Source organism: Chlamydotis macqueenii, chromosome Z, assembly GCF_036417535.1.
Source record: "Chlamydotis macqueenii isolate bChlMac1 chromosome Z, bChlMac1.mat, whole genome shotgun sequence".
NCBI lineage: Eukaryota > Metazoa > Chordata > Aves > Otidiformes > Otididae > Chlamydotis > Chlamydotis macqueenii.
This window is the reverse complement of record NC_141593.1, coordinates 42,849,380-42,863,940: the sequence shown is the minus strand read 5'-3', so window position 1 is coordinate 42,863,940 and position 14,561 is coordinate 42,849,380. Positions and strand designations below refer to the sequence as shown.

General features: G+C 39.7%; 1 long non-coding RNA gene across 1 annotated transcript; it reads left to right on the top strand.

The window, feature by feature from the left end:
* Nucleotides 1-334: 334 nt before the first annotated feature.
* On the top strand, nt 335-2,184 carry LOC147596319 (uncharacterized). The gene is made up of 3 exons (XR_015261433.1): nt 335-432; nt 1,828-1,952; nt 2,086-2,184. It is a non-coding gene; the product is annotated as an uncharacterized LOC147596319 (long non-coding RNA).
* The last annotated feature ends 12,377 nt before the right edge of the window (nt 2,185-14,561 follow it).

The following is a 14,561-nucleotide window of genomic DNA, read 5'->3' as shown; positions in this document are numbered from 1 at the left end:
GATGGTACAAATACAATATGCCTAGTGTGTTAGGCATTTGTCAGTAATACGCTCTTTGCCAGCTAAATGCCATTCATGTGAAATTTGGCAGCCATTTCCTAGCCTGAAGAATCTGTCCTCTAAGTTAAATGCAGAAACTGCAGACATATCTTAGATTCTGAAAATAAATAGGAAAAAAATAGCCCAATTGTTTGTGTTTCATCTTACAGTTTATTGTCTTCTACCCAAAAGGGTAGAACTGAGGAGAAGAAACAAGATCTAAATGAGTACCTAAGACTTGAGACCCATGGCTCCAGTGCAGTTGGGTAGGGTGTACTCATGGGATCCTGAACCTGTTATTTCATACCAGAAGAAGTTGTGTGACTTTGTTCTGATGACTGAGAGCCACAGATACTGGGAAGGCTTTGCTGCAGAAAAGAATGTGTTCTCAAGGTATTGAATTAAGTCTTGCTGTTGCCTTAGTAAGATATTTAAAGAAGTAACCAGAAGGCTGATAAACAGTGTTTCTGGAGTACTCTGAGAAGTCATCTGATACTGGTCAAAATGTTTTGTGTGTGTGTCATGCATAACTTCAATTTTCAGCTCTCCCATAGCAGAAAACATGTTTTTTTCCTAGGACTGTAATGTACCATGTCGATTTCCAGTTCTAGGGAAATGTTTTATATTGATAGTAATAAGAAAAACACCATATTAATGCCAACTATCTTGGCTTTGTCAGAGGTAAAAAAAGTTACGTACATATTTGGGAATTTCTAGCCCAACAGGCAAAAGTCTAAAAGATGGGTAAGTGAATATCTCTGCTAACCCCCAGACCAGTTGTTCACTAAAATAATTACTATATAAATTGCTACATTCTGCACAGGAAAGGTCAAATGGGGTGCTAATGCCAACAGTGGGCCTACAGATGCATTCTTCCAGGTCAGATGATGTTATTTAGAAGCTGAATTCCTGACAGCTGTGCCTTGATGACAGAGATGATGGTGAAGCATTTATCTCTTGATTCCATGCAGGCAAATATCCAAAGCTGATTATTTTGCTAGACCAAGCAAAGCAAAGACCTCATGGAGTTGTGGATGCACTCAGTTATTGTTGAGTTCCTTAACATGGCACATATGTCTGTTGCGTGTGTGTAGAAGTGTTAAAGTAAATTAAGAATGCGAGCCAGTTTTTAGCTAAATAATCAGGACCATTTAAAATACAGATTTTTGAGTGCTGTTACTTCACTCAAAAGATCTTATACATCCGAGTGCATATGATCTTATTCACTCATCAGTTCCTCTCAGGATGATAGGTAGGTAATTTGTCAATAATCCCATCAAACCTAGACACTGGGTTCTTGTAAGTGAAAAGATTCTGAGTGAGGAGATGAAGAGCAAGACAAAAGCTGCAGCTGGAGAAAAGCCACTGAATAGTGGGAAACTGGAGGATCAATGAGAGGTTGTCTTCCCCCAGGCTATCAAAGCAGAGAAGGTTTTTTTTTAATAACAAGGAATACATATCAAAAATAGGTGATAGGTCTATTTTACATCCCAGTGCTGCACTAACATCATCCCTAACATGCAGGAAAGGGTAGCTTATGAGTAACAGGCCCAACTGAGCAAGCATTGCCTTTGTTCTCCTTGTCATTTTGTGGTCTCATCTCTTTGAAGCAATCTTTAGGCTTTGTGGGTGTGGGATATGGCTGTGGTATGCTGTAGAACAAATGTACTTATGATTAAAGATTTTTCTGGAGATCTTACCAATCTTGATATAAAAAAATTTATCACTTTGTATGAAAAGCAACCGTTTTTAATTTTTTGTTTGTTTATTTGTTTTTGTTATATGTAGTGTCAGACTCGTGCATTGCAACACTCTAGTGGCCATGTGCAAACCAGCCTCATAGACACCCAGAAATTAAAGAACTTCTTAAGAAGATGAAATGGGTTAGACAAAGAGAGACGGAAAGACTCGAGGTATTTGGCTTCAATGGTAATTAGTATGAACTGAGACTTCTTTAGTTCCCTGCACTTTGATGCCCCTTCATTGAGGTAGCTATGAAAAGAGATTATCTTGAAATTCAGGTAATTTTTGCATTCTGTTTTACAGTATGCCTCTACCATTACCACTGAATACGATTGCCCAACTGAATGGGCAGAAAGGAGCAGGGAGGAGACGTAAATACACGAGACATGCTTTGGAATTTGGAAATGCCAAGCAGCTGACTCAAGAGTTGACTTTTGAATCCAGACAGCCAATAAAAACTGGTTTATTTTGGAAGTGGCCTCCTGCTTCATTCTAACTCCCTACTGATTACTGAGGTTTCATTTCCAATATCAGAAGAGATCTGTGTCTCTCGTTGTACGGTAAAGAGCGATACTGTGGGTTTTGAGGCCAAGGCTCAGATTCAAAGGGGTCAGAGTGGCTCCTTCTGTATAAGGAAGCTAAGGTTTCTAACATTGCTGGAGGAGGCCATGTAGTCCAGAGCAAGCCTTGTTCAGCACAAATGTTTAATAACAATGATTAGAGCATATTTAAAGCTCTGAAAGCCTTGTTCAGCATGAGACTTAAAAACTGGAATCCTCCAGCAGTGGCTGGGCCATAGATTTTCTCAACAGCTCGAGAATAGTTTCTCCTGTACTGGCAGCCCTTCAAACTCAACCAGAGTTCTGGAGTACCTGTTGTGTTCTTTCTGTCTCCTTTATTCCTATCAGTCATAAAAACTAAGTAACTGGAAATTAGATGACAATTTAAGTTCTGATAAATATTGAGAAAGAGTGGAATCTCTGCCTGGCTCCTTTCACAGCAGTGACGAGATGGCTGTGGTGACAGGACTAAGCACGTGTGTGCATGTGTATTCACAAAACAATAGGGCTAAGATGCTACTTACAAAATTCAGGCAGAATTAAATGCATTTGTGAAAGTTATTTCTCTCTTTTCAACTTGGATTAGCATTTAGAAGTGGGACCATGTCTGCTGTTCATTCTTTTGAGGAATATCTGTAGAGAGCTATGGGAACTGTATGGGATTCCAAATCTTTCCCTGCAAGTTGACTAACAAATGAGACATCCTTCTGTCATTAGCTGAGAGCTTGCTCACTTGTTCTCTGTCTTTTGGACATGTGGTTGCCAATGTGTGCTCAGGGCAGTCTGCATGACAGTAGTATTAGGAAGAGGGCTGAGAGCACTGTCTGTAATGTTGGGCAGATGGGGCTTCCTAAAAGATGTTTTACTTCAGCTGAGGCACTATTTAGCCTGGACATCAGTTTGTGAGCTCAGTACAAGCAACATCTTTTCAGTATGGAACTAGAGTTTTCCAGATGTCAAAGCCCACTTGTACAAGTTTGAATTCTTTTTATGTTTAATCACTGCTACTCTCTACTTTCCTGCTCCATATAACATGCATTTTTTTTTATCAGCAGCAAATGGGATCACTTTGAATAAGGTGTTATTTCTAGTTTTTAATGATGTCTTTGTACTTTGATGTGGATAATACGTTCAGCATGATCCTGTGCCACAGGTTATAATCAAAACAGATTTCTCTCTGGAGAGTCTTTGGCTTGACTATAACACCAGACATTTTTTTCTCAGAACTGTTAAGATAATTCATTAAGGACAAGGCTAGAAGGGAGAGACAAGACAGCCTAGAGAAAGTCTGTAATGGACCTGTTCATTCCAATGAACTGATTAATAAAAGGCTAATAGATTCCTTACGAAGACCTGTTCCCAGTGGTAGGGTAACTGTCTTCATAGGCATGATGGTATACTGAGAGTCTTTACGGTAGAGACAACTACCTCCTTTATGCATCCTTTTCTTCCTCAAAATCTTCAAGACTTCATACTGCTCTACTTCACCTCTTGTTAGTGAGAGTGATAACTCTCAAGTTCTTCCTGCCTTTGTTGGTGAAATCTCCCCAGGCATTATTGAACTGGTTATTGGGATGGACAAAGAGACAGGCACTGACATGTTGCCTGCATCTACATTTTAGCTCGCTCTGTAGAGTCTCAGTGCATGGAGTTAACCAGTGTACCCATTACAGTGTTTTCTCTCCAAACCTTCTTGCCCACACAAAATTCTCCACTGGTAAATCTCAGATGTTTCAGAGATGACTGAGATTGGAAAAACATTCATTAATAAAGCCTTATGAAGGAAATCATCACCTTAACTACAGAAGAACTAGTGCCTCCTTATACTAATTACAAGTTTTTCAGTGCCAGAACTCCATGAAGATTTCAAATAAAAGAGAAACAGAGCTTTTCAGAGGCATCTTCTGTGTTCCAAAAAACAGGTTAAACAATGAGAGCTTTTAAAATGAATTGGTATTGATTGAAATGAATTTCTTCCCCAGGGAGAAAGGCCAATCAGCTAAAAGGAATTTTTTTTTTTTTTTTTTTTTTTTTTTTTGTCTGGGGATAGAAATCAAGGTAGTAAAGTCTAATTTGGTTTGCAGGAATGTTGGTGACATATAACTCTGATGTGCCGCTAACTGTCCCTGTGGATATTTTTTTCTGTTATTGTGTGAGTAAAGTTTTTCAGCTGACATGTTGTTTTTCTCCTTCCTCCCTTAAAAATAATCTAAGAGATATGGAAACTGTGGTATGAATTATTCTTCAGTTTCACACAACTGAATTGAAGAATTTTTACTATGGTTTTGGTCTTTGTTCTGCCTTCTTTTCCATTAAAACACAATGTTAAACAGCTGCTTGACTTGCATGAGGGGTGCTTCTACTTTACTTCAAAACACTTAACCCATGTTTAGTTATTCCTAGGGAAGTAAAGGCATTCTTTCATGAAATCTGTAGGAACAGACCTATACTGTTTTTTGATGTAAGACAATTTATATAAGTTGTAGATTTACTACAGTGGGGAGGGGTTTGTTATTATGATTTCTCATCCTATGGCTTATTTTGGAGTTATTCAGCATTCTCTGCTCTTTTTTTTTTTTTTTTTTTTTTTATGGCAGGGCTGGTAATTTTTTGAGGCATTTCTTCATACAGTGCTTTGAATGTTTTGTCTTGACTGAAAGTTCTCCTTCTACCCTAGTATTCTGATATCCTCCTTCACTGATGTTTTTGGCTCTGATAGCATTTGGACAATTTTTTTCCTCTCTCTTTTTAGGTTTCCTTGTCTTTCTTCAAAATTCTAGCTTCCCATTTGATATGCTTCAATATTTCTTTGTTTCATTCCCTCTATGTGCTGCTCTGTGTTTTTTTTTTTTTGTTGGTTTTATGAACTTGTGAAAACTGTAGAAAATGTTTAAGCTGTTAGTTGTGTTTTGTCCATTTTGCAGATAGTCTGTAGTGACTCTGCAAGTTATTTTGAAGTTAATACCTGCCGTGCAAAACCAGCCATTTTAAGCATGCTCATTTCCTTTTGGATGGAGCATCTTGCATTTGATACTTATATTCTTCAGTTTACTTTATATTTGTGTTCACAAACTCAACAATTTTTGTTTGAAGTTCAGTGGTTTATCCTGCAAGACATGCTAGAAGCATTTAATATCTCATCACAAAAGCTATGTGTAATTACTTCATATTTTTTATTGAGAAAATAAGCTATTACTTTTTTTGGGTGTTGTGATAGGAGTAAGCTCAATGACAGACAAATAACACATAGTTCATAGGACAAAGTCTTTTGTTGTGTTCCTTCTGGACCGATAATCCATTATTGGTAATATTTATTTATTTCTCTGCAAAGATGTAAGTGGCTCTGCTGTCTGAAATGCAGATTTGGGAATACTGTATTTCTGATGAAAGATATTTTGGACCCAGTTTGACCTGTTTGGACCATTTAATGGTGATGGCAGTGCATTAATTGTAAAAGTACAAAAAAAGTACATACAGTATGTTCTGTGAAGAGTCTCTTATTTCCACATGACCTGCTCATCTATAAATAAGAAGATTAAATAAATTACTGGAAAGGGAATCTTTGAGATCTATAGGATTAGAAGGTCGGCCATAGACTTCAAAGAGAACTATGTGCTTTTGAATGGCTTGCCTTTGACATTATTTTTGCAAGTGTTTGCGTAGCTGGACAACGGTCAATATGCCACAAATCTCTGACAGCAGAGATTGACTCAAATTCTCTGCCTTTGTGAAGGAGGCTCACAGCTTTCAATTTGCTTATCAGCAGAGAAACTAGGTTCTGTTCTCTGAACTAAGGGTGTCAAGATCTGGAAAAACTTGTGAAAAGTATGTCATTTTCCAGAAGACGTTTTAGAAAGCTATGTGGGAAACCGTTGCAAACTATTGAGAAAAATGATGATTCAGAGATTTCTGTTTGTTGTGGCTTAACCCAGAAGTATTTGAGACACCACAGCTCCAGTGGGTATGTTTTGTGCAAACTTTTGTTCTGTTTAGTGGTTGATGACTCTGCTTGGCTTGTGTTTTACTTCATTTTTAACCTTTGCACAACACTGGCAAAGGGAACGGTTATTCTGCATTAATCATTCTCTGATAGGAAGAAGGCAATCTCAGCATTTGGAAATGATGCAGTAAATTTTTGACCCCCACAGCAAAGCTCCCAGGGACTTTAGAGGGTTCATGGCCATGCAGATGAGTCTACTCCTGTACTGTAGGGCAGAATCTTGATGTGGACTCTATATGTATGGCACCCAAGATGACTGTCATTGTGCTGTGACTGTCAGCGTTTGCTCTGTGGTCACTAGCCAAGCCCTGGCTCCAGAGAGGGAGTTCTTCCTGTTCTGGCCCTTTTTTACCCAGTACAGGTGGTATCATTAGAGCTTCTCCCTGTTCTCTTTATCCCACAGAAACTGTCCACGTCACAATGAAATACTGCCTTTTGGAGCACAAGGAAAACTCCAGATAAGCAGAAGAATCTTCCTCTTCCTTCACGTGAGGTCTGAGAAGCACCTAGCACTGAGACAATGCTCCAGAATGGGGATTAGCACTCAGTCAGTTGCTGCAGGCTGCTCAGTCCTTTATTGGTGTGACTAGGTGTCAGCGAGGGACTCTGCTCCTGGCTTACCAACCCCATGTGTGCAGAGGCCCAGCAGCCTCGTGTTTTTCCAGCAAAGCCTCTGGAGAGGAGTGGTAAGAGTAGTTTTGCTGAGCACACAGGCAGCTCCTGGTGTGGCAGGAAGGACAAGAAGCTCTGCCCCAGAAGATGGAATATTTCATCTCCTTGTCTCTCTAATCCCTGAGGTATCATGCCTGATGCTTCCCTCTCTCATACCTTATTTGCAGGTTACACCATTACTCTCTGGAAGGCTAAAGTCAGCAGACTTGATTTTCATGTGATGTTTACATACTCTTCTTATCACCGTGGGTATTACTTCACTTCTTTATCTTGGATGTGCTTGGTACATGAAGGTATCTGACCTCCCTTCTGCTGCCCTCCTCCTACCTTCCTTGGTTGGTAGCTGCAGCTGTAATTTTTTTACATTTTCTTTCCTTAAGAAACTCTTCTAATTTAATTTCTTCTTTTTTAGTCCTTTTGTAGTTTGTACAAGTTTCTTCTTGCCTGGAAAAAGCAAGATTTTTGTTCCTAAAATCTCAGTTGTCCCTACAGGTAGTGTGGGTCTTGGCCTATGTATTGATCCCTAGTGTATATATAACTGACATTTACATCGGACCTAATTATTCATAGGATCATATGGTAAAGAGATTGGGGACAAGGGAAGGTTGTAGTCCCCTGCCTATTTTTCCAATAACTTCTGACTGTTTTGTTGCCATATATTCCTGCTTGTCTAGTTTTAAATGTCTCTTTCATGTGATCAGTATATAACCAAATTTAATAATTTTCACTGTTTGGAAAGGGTTTTTTTTGTTGTTTTTTTTTTTTTTGTTTGTTTGTTTGTTTGTTTTTCCGGATGAGAAGCTTGACTTTTCCTTTCTCACATTTTCTCTATACCTATTTTTGCATTCTTTAAAATAAAGTTTCTACTATTGCACTTAAACTCTTCCAATGTTTTTGTAGGTGGCTTTTTGTCCTGCTCTCCTTGTAATCTCTTAGCCAAGATATTCATATTTCATTCTTTTACTGCTTCTTACATGTCAATCCTTTCATCCCAGATCCTTGCTGTAGCCTTTTATGATGTCCCTGTAACTTGTGAGTTATTTCTGGTGTGTGAGAGGAGTGCTGTACTGGAGAAATGAAGCAGCCCCTCAACTTGTGTGGGTAGTCTCATTAGACTAAAAGACTAGTGTTGATATAAAAGCTCTGCAGATAGGGCTGCACGTTCTCAGCAACTGAAAATTAGGGGCTAGAGCCTATATTAATTTTATGTCAAAATTTCTCTGAGTTCATTTGGATTTTTATGTCTATAAACAAGGCTCAATTTGCCTGTAGTTTTGGATGTTACATATGTTACAGGGCCAGAGGAGACTACTGTGACTCTTCAAAAATTCCCCTCATTTAGTATATCCGAAGATCCCACTTGTTGACCACAATGTTGAATTGGAAAGCCATATTCACTTGATTAGCCATCAGGAGCTCTAATATTTTTCAACTGCTGCTTCCAGAGTAGTCTCCCCCTCCTCTCAGTACAGTATAGCCTCTGCCTCATTTTATTCCTAGACGGATGAGCCTACAGCTGGCTATGTTAAGTTAAACATTGTCTTTTCCATGCTCCTTCCAAAGTGATCCAAATTCAGTGGCAACCTGATCCTGTCATTATTTTGTGTTAACCCAAATTTTATTTCACTGCCATATTTTCCAGCTAGACTCCTTTGTATTTTTTCCAAAGTAATGCTAATAGTTTTTGCAAAAACCTCGCTTCCACTTACGCTGATGCTTTACTACATGCTTCCTAGTTTGACTGTCCTTGATAAGTGTATAAATTTGGCCTCAGCTTTGGTGCCAGCAATGTAGTGTGTCCCTGGAAGCTGGCAGGCACCAGTGCCTCCTTTTTCTTTGTAATCAGATACCGGCAATTGCCAGCCACTTGCATTGTAGGTGCTGCCTCCAACCACTGCTCCACCCTGCTGTCCCAGGCCAGCACCCACTGACAATTTCTCTGACTACCCAGGGCACCCATTGGTCGGTGCTCTCTTGCAGCATTTAGCTTTTGTCCAGTCCTCTGGAATTTGCATCGTATTCTGAAACATCTCAGTACATGAACATGAAAACTTCATTCAAACCTTTTGTTTGCAGCGTTTGGATGCAAGTTTTTCATACCTGTTTTTGATTTTGTTTTTAAAAAATGACTTGTTTTATTAGCTGTTTAATATCTCCTTAATTTTTTGTTTTGTTTTGTTTTTGTGAAGTGGGAAGTATTTCCTTGTGACGGGAGAGAAATTTGTCTCTGGCTTTTTCTCAGCTATAAGATGAAGTTATACTACATAGTTCTGGGTTTTGTATGTTACTAACAATAACTGAAGTTTTCTCTGGGTCTGGAATGCCTGTTATTGGGATTCCTTTCACTCTTAGCAATCTCCTTAGTGTCTTGAACTCTCCATGCTATTAATGTATTTTATGGCCTTTTGTCATGCTAGGAAATTTCTATAAACCTGACTTGTAATTTAGTTTCCCACCTATCAACTTCCTTCTTATTTAGAGTGGAATTTGTGCACTTTATTTTGAACATTAAGAAGGAAGAATTTATTTATTTATTTTTAGGTAATATTCTTTAATGGCATTTTTCTTAAACTTCTAACTGAAGGTTCCTATCTCTGTCAGCTTCCTCTGCCCGCAAGGAAAAATTCTGACAACATGGTAGAGTAGAGTAAGCTTAGTAGTCTCTGGCACCATATCTTCATCTTCGTATTATTTTTTTTTTCCCCTTTCCTTTCCTTCTAGTTCTCTGCTATTCCTGGTACACTTGAACATCGAATAACAAATAGACCACTAAGTGGGATCACTCCTAGTTTTGTGCCTTTTTTCCCCCCCCCCCCCCCCGCTTCTTGTTTGAGGTTCGTTATTTCTCCTAACTTGTCAGCATAAGCATCAATAAGGAGACAGGCGCAGCAGGAAGCAGGAGCTGTGCCATCAGGATTATGCTCCAGGGGATGCTGCATGCTGTTTTCTGATATGATTAATCAGGTGAAATGCACAGAGCTTTGTAGTCTGAAGAAATCTGTTTTGAAAGGGGGTCTGTTTGGTTATGACTAAGTTAGGAAGGTGAGAATTTTTCCCTTCCCCCACAGACAGAGATTTCAACAATTAAAGGACAAGGGGGAAATATGTCTAGGTAATGCGGAGGTGCAAAAGTAGGAAAGGTAGTCAGACTCAGCAGTCAGGCCTTGATTTGTATGCTGCAGATCTGTGGATGGAGTGCAGTGGGATTTTTCTAGGCTGAGGTAAATGCAGGCTGTGATTGGCCTTGAGCAGAGGTCTGGGGTTGGAGAGCTTGGCTTTTGGAGGGCAGTGGCATCACTCCCAATCTCAGCTGTACCTAGAAACCTGGTGGGCAAATGCAGCTATGGGAAGCCATCGCAGGGCATGCAGGAGGAGAGGTGCATTTGTCCTGCTCCACACAAGAAGGCCCTGGTGTAGGGTTTAGGTTGATTGGTTTTCAAAGATTAAGAGAATGAAAAGAACAAACTCTGGCCCTGCAATGGCACGAGGCTCACAAAACCCCCACCATGGCAGCAGTGGCCGCCCTGCCTGTGCATTAGGATTTCATTTAGAGGAACTTCATATAGTTAGGCAATATAATCTAGTGGCATTTTGCAGGGCTGAAGTAATTGGAAGGAAAAATCAAAATGCTGGGAAGGCCTGTTGGGAAATGGGGCTTTGAGAGGTGCTGTAGGGGACGCAGACGTGCCTACCCTGGATTGTCTTTCTGGTACGCTGATCTTGAAGGGCCTTGCTGTAAGGAGAGCCCATGCTGGGGTCAGGATGTGCTGTGATTTACCCAGGAAGAGTCCCTGGTGCTTTTGTTCCCAGTGCCACTGAACGACAGCATAAGCTGTCCTGGGAGCCATCCACTGGAAAAGTTTGTTATTTAACACAGATTAATTGCCGCTTTCTTTGAAGGATTGGAATAGGGACACATCCAAGAGTCACGAACAACTCAACAAGAAGGATTAGTAGTGTCCTATCGTTATTTGTTTTGGCATCTGTGGAAGTAAAAAATAAAAATTCTTGGATGTGGCCCACTTTAATTTTAGGTCAGGGAAAGCTCTATATTCTTCCAACCTGACTATTTTAATTGTGTTATGAAAATATCCCTGCAGGTTCAGCCACGTTATTACCAGACCAACTTCACTGTAAAATGTCATCTATTTAAGAGTTTTTTAAAGGGAGAAATATGGAAATGAACAACTCTGCTTTCTTTAGCTCTCTAAAGTACAAAAACTATTTTTATTTTAAATTTGCAAAAATAATTATTTCTCTTACGTGGGACCCTCTCTGCCAAACCAGGCACCTCAGCACAGTTAAAGACATAAACCTTTCAAAATGCTTCTAGGTAGCTTGAAATGAGGTCATGTTGGTGCCATGTCTTTTATTACAAAATATTGTAGGAAAAACACTGATAGGGAAAAGAGTCTTGTGTTCTGTGAGGAAATGCCTTTACATATAGACTGACAGGAGTAGAAGGGGCCAATGAGAAAATACAAATGATTAATAGTTTTTAATAAATATTTACAACATGTGTTTTAATAGGACTGTACAAATATCAACCAATTTCTTTGCCACCTGCAAAGAAATTGTCTGGTTTTATTTTTAATACCTATTGGTAGGTAGTACAGGAAATTTTTACTACTTATGTGAATCTTAATGCATGGCAATATTTTCATTGCTGTATTCATTTGGAAACTCTGTAATTGTGCTGGAAAAAAATAGTATTGGGCAGACTGAGGTAGCACTTGTATGATTATTTCTGAAATATCTAAAACTTTTTGGATCCCTGTTCCTAAAGAGATCACTGGACTTGCTGGGTTCTGTTTGGTTTTCTTAGGCTTTTGTTTGTTTATTAATAGGGAACTGAGAAGTGTGTTGGGTGTAAACCATAAATGCAAATAGCTCTTCAGCAAGCTTTTCTGTTAGTTTGACAAAAAGGTTTATGGTTTTGTAGTGGTATGATTTTTAAAAGATTTGGTTCTGTTCAGTGATGAATGTGGAACAGTTGGTCCTTTATTACCTTTGTCTTTTGAAGTTCTTGTAGGTAAGAAAATGACAGTAAATCACAGCATCTACTGAGTGCAAACAGAAGTTCTCCATCAGATTTATACACTTCTCAGACTTTCTGGGCAAAGAGGATCTTGGCTCTTAGTGATACCTGCAAAAGATTTCCTGAAGTGAAGCATCTATCAGTACACTGGGAAGTGAGAAGTCTCAGCTGGGAGTAGGTAATATTCCAGTAATACAAACTGAAAAACTGCTGAATCTGCTTACTTTATAGCAAACTGCTGGGTAATGCATTACCGAATGCAGTCTTCACTGCTGAAAAAAAAACCCAACAATTTTTTTTTTTTTTGCAAGAGGTCCAATGCATATGGACAGCTATGTGTGTGAAACTGTGTCTGCAAAACCAATGAAGACATCTGTACTGTTTGGTCCAGCAGAATTGGATCTGGTCTTCAGCAGCTGGTGTTGTCAGCTAATGGTGTGCGCACAAGGAACACCACTCTGCCTACAAGATTTGTTGTGTGGTTTATTTCAAGTGACTTTGAGGCAAACAGGAGGACAATGGTAAAGCAAGTAATACATCCAGATATACAAATATCAAGACTGATATAAGTGTTCCCAAGTCTCAATGTCTGCATTTATACTTATTTGACATTGATACAAAGGCAATATACAGTCAGACCAGGGGAGAATACAGGCTTGGACAATTTTATTGAGCAAGTCAATGGATTTTGAGAAGTCATTAGTCATTGGGCTTAAGTCATCCTGAAGGCTTCATGTTTTAAATATGAATCAATATGCAGTGATCTCCAAGTGTTCTAGATAGCACTTAGGAGGGAGAATTAGCATGCACATTCTGTATGGGAAGCGGAAAATATAATCATTTAAATCAAGCATAAACAATGTTGTGGGTGGCTTCAGTTTTGCAGAGGTATCATGCCTGGGATTTTCATTTTAGTTCATAAGGCAGCTCTTCAGCTAGTGGAATAAAAAGTATTCCACTGTGATCGGTAGAAGGATAACAGATTTCACCAGCTCCTACTGTAGACTTGAACACCTGCTGAGGAGATAGTTTGGCCCGTCGCTGTTTGAAACACACATGGGTAAAGGTGTTTTCCAAAAGCGTCTTTTATTTGCACAAGCGAGAGAAGAGTGTTTTGAGTTCTTACCAGTTATAGGCCTAAAGTGTAAAAAACCCTGGGTCACTGGTTCCAGTTTTGACCTTTCTGTTCATAAAAGAAAGACTGAGCTCTGTCTGAGGATATACTAACACATGGAGATAAATTATTTGCTCTCATTTTAGCTCTGCAGGCTATCAAAAAGTAAAATAACACAACCCTCTCTGGCTTCAAGGCACGTAAAATAAAACATTCGCCCAGTACTGTATACATAGTGTGAAGAAAATGTTTCAGGAGAAAGGCAGCACTTTAGTATTTGACATTGGTAAATAAACATTGTGGTAACTTTGACCAAGAAAGACGGTGATTTTTTTTCATTCAAATGTGACAAATATTATTCTTTTATGCCACTGTTTCACTAGCACTACACCATGTATGATACTGCAGCATAATCAGCCAATGAGACATATTTTAAATGAGATGGGAGAAAGGCATCATGGCAATGAAATACCCAAGCTCCTAAGCGAGCTGTGTGCTTTATGTGCAATGGCTGTTTCTGGGTCCAAGGTCAGCAGCACTCCTGTGAGCAGAGGAGCAGAGGACTTGGAGGCAAAACTGCTGTCTCCTAGGACTGCTACATGTGTCTGAGAGGATGGCTGGGGAAGGTGAATTGCACAAAGCTCAAAGGAGACTTTCCACCATTCCTGGGAATTTCTGTGCTGCACCTCCATTTGGGCATGGGGAAACGTAGTGGTCCAGGGTGAGATCTTGGAGGGATTTGCAAAGATTTGCAGGCAGGCCTGCAGTTGGGATTCATCAATAGCCTATATCAGCATCCATGAGCTGATACTTGGGGATTAGAAGTAGGATGGATAACCAGAGATCCCAGCCACCAGGTAGCTGCAGAAAGACATGCCTGTGTTGGCACATCACTCTAATAGACACAAAACTGGGCTCCAGTATCTAGATAAGCTGCTCACATCTCTGTAGCTGCGTTTGATGTGCAGAAAATCAACTGCCCATGGTTCAGCAGCATTTTCAAGCAGCCTTATGAAACAGAACTCTAATGCTAGGCCAGGATCATCCGCCTCTCCCAGGCTCCCTGCTCACTTGTGCAAAGTCTGGCAATGAGACACTGTAACTGCTGGCAGCTCCAGTGCCTGGGGGGAAAGATTTGGGGCTTCAAGTTTGAATGCCCAGCACTGTTGTTCAGAAGGACTTTGTTCTCCCCCTTGCTTGAAGCCAACTAGCTTGTTCTATTCAGAGAAAATGTCATTGTATTTTGTGATGAAAAAAATCTTTGCTGACCAAACAGGTTTGCCTGTGTTCTACTAGTTATGGTAACGCTGCCATGTGGAAAGTGATCAGCCCTGGAGTTTTAATTATATGTGGAGCTGCAGCTTTGCTTTGCAAGCGGATGGGATTGTAATAGCG